The sequence below is a fragment of the Stegodyphus dumicola genome, chromosome 6 (assembly GCF_044657685.1).
Source record: "Stegodyphus dumicola isolate Sdum_Otavi_A_Nest chromosome 6, ASM4465768v1".
NCBI classification, from domain to species: domain Eukaryota; kingdom Metazoa; phylum Arthropoda; class Arachnida; order Araneae; family Eresidae; genus Stegodyphus; species Stegodyphus dumicola.
The window spans coordinates 192,963,079-192,967,191 of NC_140773.1; positions in this window are offsets into that span (position 1 = coordinate 192,963,079).

A 4,113-nucleotide genomic window follows, 5' to 3' on the forward strand; every position below is an offset into this window, starting at 1 on the left:
ACCTTTGTGCCGTCAGAACGTAAGATGGGTTGCCATAGTAAACAAACGGAGTTCATTCAGTCTTTTCAGTTTGTTGGCGATATTATAATTGCGCCGCGCTACTTTTCGTTTATTCACCTGCAACTTCACGGACGTAGATTTAATTCAGAATATTTTAAATAAATGTTAGATCATATATTAACAAATTTTTTCATTCGGATGTTATGAACCATTCTCAGTTAGAATTAGAATGTTTTAATGCAAAGAAACTCATTGCATGTGAGTTCATGATTTGGTACATGCTTCTATAGGTACTGCTGCCAGATGTAAGTAAATAAACGTTTTGAATGCATCTTGTACTTTATTAGACATATAAGAAACGAATCCCTTTCTAAAAAAAAAAAAAAAAAAAAAAAAAAAAAAAAAAAAAAAAATGCTGTTCGGAAAAGTGTGGATCCATTTCGTATTTTATGAAAAACGTAAATAAGTACATGGATTTTAACAGAACGTTTTAAGGGAAAGATTATATAAATAAAATATTATTTTGTGGTATTCCATCCTTTTATCTAACAACTAAGTGTGGAGGAACCTAGTGAACTGCTAAGCGAATAATCTCTTACGTTCAGAAACAGAGACACATAAACTCGAGAACGGTTAATTACCCTTTAATGCTTAAGAGTTAACAGATGGCCCCTTTCTCAGGGCGTACGGCAAAGCCCTGAGAAAAATGGGCTTGGACCTTGGGCCCTAGGGCTTGAACTCAAAATAATAAGAAATAACACTTAACTAATGCTTAACTAAAGAATTATAGCCGAAGCTATCAAAATTCTATGTAGCTGGCTCCTAAATACCGAATAAGCTGGCGAAGCTATCAAAGGCCTTAACCACATGCCTCAGAACAGTATAATCATAACTAAGCTGTTCACGGCCGAGCGTAATAACAGCTTAAGCAGACGTAGCCGAAAGGCAAACGCGCGTTAGTAAGAAACTCTTGAAGTCAGTGGAACCTCAGCTTGAATACTACTCTTATTCATTTGTATTAAACGCGATTCTAAAAACACTTTCTGGTAGAAAATTGTAAGCTGAAATTAGGATGGACAGGAAAGTAACTTTAACTTAAAATAACTTGTTAAAAACTTAGGACAAACCTTACAATTTATAATAATCAAAATGATACCCCAGAATAAAAATATCCAAACGAATTTGTGTTATAATGAATTTTTCTTTTTACTTCTTTATACAAAGTAAAGGTAGTATTGTAATCACCAACAATTTCGGTTACCATATTTCAAAGCAAATACCCATTTTGACTGCTATCGAATGCAATTTAACCATGTTTTTGCGTAACATCTGCAAGTAAGGACAATTATGACTTGCTTACTCTAATAATAAAATAAGAATAAAGGACTCTTTTCCCCCAAACTAATTATAAAATTGATTTAAAATAGATTCGGAAGAGATTTTTTCACGGCGTCTGTACGTACGTATGTATGTAAGCATTTCGCATAACTCAAAAACGAGTAGCCTCAGAACGTTGAAATTTTGCATATAGGACTGCTATAACATGTAGTTGTGCACCTCCCTTTTTGGTTGCAATCGGCCGCACCAAACGTATATATATATTTGAATTTAACAAACATTCTCTATTCGTAAAAAGCAAATTTAAAGTTAATTAAATTTTAAATGAAATTGAATTACAAATAAATTATTGCTGTGAACTAATCTACAATATCATTTAAATTCTGAGAGCATATGTAAATCAAGTGCAAGTATCAAAATCTATGAATATATAATTCCAATAAATTTTTTAATCCTAAAAATTTATAAAAATGCATAAGTGAATAATTGTTGAGCAGGCAGGAGACAGACTAATTAAGGGGAAGTTGGCCTCCGAACCTAACTCTTCAATTATTCAATTCGTGTTTCGTCATCCATGTAGGCAAGTATATATATATATATATATAACGCTCTATTATTCGGCTCAGTGAGCTCAATTTTTTTTTTATTCTTATATGTTGCTAATTGTGCATTTTTTGATTTAGCAATGATTGAATTATGTTGTTCTTATCTTCTGGTTAAGTTTTTTATGCCTTTATTTAATCTGCATGGAATAGCTGTAGAATTATCAACCATTTAAAAGTTGTTTAAGGGCGGCTCAGCCTAATTTCTTTTACCATAGCTACCATATTTGTTTACATTTAAAACTTAGCAGAAAAGCAGTTTTGTTGCCAGTCTGGAGAAACTAACCTTCTCAACAACAAAGTAACGTCTTCTTTTATTATTGCGAATTTAATTATGCTTAATCCATTCTGGAATTATCATTTAATTTATTAAATTGTCCCATATATTGACTCAGCATAGCGTCCAAACAAATTAAGTCAGTTTCTACGCCTTCCGCGTCTTTTTGCCGAGTGAGACCAAAAGTAAACATTTTTGTGCACCGGAAAATCTGCCTTCTTGCCTGCTAACCGAATTGCTTGCTTTTGCGTAGAAACTGTAATTTTAATTGTAAAAAAATGTTTTTTAATTGTTTAGCTGCATTTGGTGTTTTATGTGTTTCTACATCTTTCAATTTTTAATATAGATATTTTGAGTTTTTATGTATTTTTGTCTTGTCGCGAAGTGAAAACTGAATTAATTGAATGAGAAATAATTAATTGAAATTCGAGGCAATAAGTTTGAATGAAAGGAAGGAAAAATGCGTATAATTTAATAATTCGTACAAGGAAGTCATGTGGTGTACACATCAGCTTTCTTAATTTAAAGAAGAAAATTGAGGTTGTCATTTCAAGACATCTTGCTTTAAAATACTATTAATTAAAAACTTACATAAAATGCACATTTTATAAACAGTATATCATAAAATATAAGACTATTTTAAATGAAAACTGTATATAATAAGCAAAATGTTAACATTAATCCTCATTAACAACAGCAAAATAACAATAATAATTTAAATACTCATTGTTAGGGGGTGGATAAATGATTATACTGTTCTGAGGTATGTGGTTAAGAAATTTTTTATTATTTAAGTCAAGAAACAGATGTTTGTAGGAGTGAACAATTTGTTATAGTACGTATATTGTTAAAATACATATATTGCTTTTCAATCGCTCAGTCATTTAAGAAATATATTGCTGTAACTTTAAGTATAAAGATCCTATGGAAAGTGGAATGTCATCATAGATCTTTGATCACAATGGGCCTTTGATGACCACAATAGGCTATGTGTGAATGAAAGTTGTTTCCGTTACACAATCTATGAATTAGAATATCGTCCGCTATTCGAAGCGCTTTTTAGCGGCTGGAGTCGGCTTGATGAAATGCTGCCTGCATTCGTTATCCAAGAATAAGTCAGGACTGCATTTAGCGTGCTGCTGCAGCTCTACGCAAGAAAACAGCAGACAATTCCATATCGAATTCTCTCGTGAAGAATTATTACTCCTAAAGTTAGAATCTTTTTTATAGGTACTATCGTCTAGAAGCACAGCTAGCATCCACGGACCTCGCGAGTACGCGCCGAGCGTGCAGAGTATTCACACGAAATATTAATTTCAGTTTCAATAAAAATTAGTATGATATCCTGATTATGAAAAGATTCTTTATTCAGCGTGAGATTTTATGTTACAAAACTTTCCGTGTGTGTGTGATTATGGCAAAGCCTCGAGGGCTATCTGCCTAAGAGGAGGGATGCCTTCGTGGAGGACTTTCTAAGGGAAACTGGCTCGTATACACGTTACACATGGGGAAAAACACGAAAACGTCCATGCAGCCAGCCTATTCGCGGGATTTGAACCTCGGACCGAACTACCAGGGTTCAGCGACTTTATCGCTCAGCCGCTGGTGGGCCCTTACAAAACTTTCCGCAGAGAAACTAGATAAGAAACGGCTAGTGTCTTCAGAAGGCATCTGTTTGCCTGATTAGGAAATACGACGCCGAATTTCAAAAAGGAAATTCTTGAAGGTAAGCAAGATAAAACATTTTTTTATCAGTATTTGTAACCAAGAACAATGCTTATTTCTACTCCTTAGAGAAAAAGATGGGTAGAACTTCAGAATTAGTAGACGGAAAAATGAAACAAAACAAAACAAATAAGAGGAACTTTAGATCAGTAGTTAATTTTACCATAAATG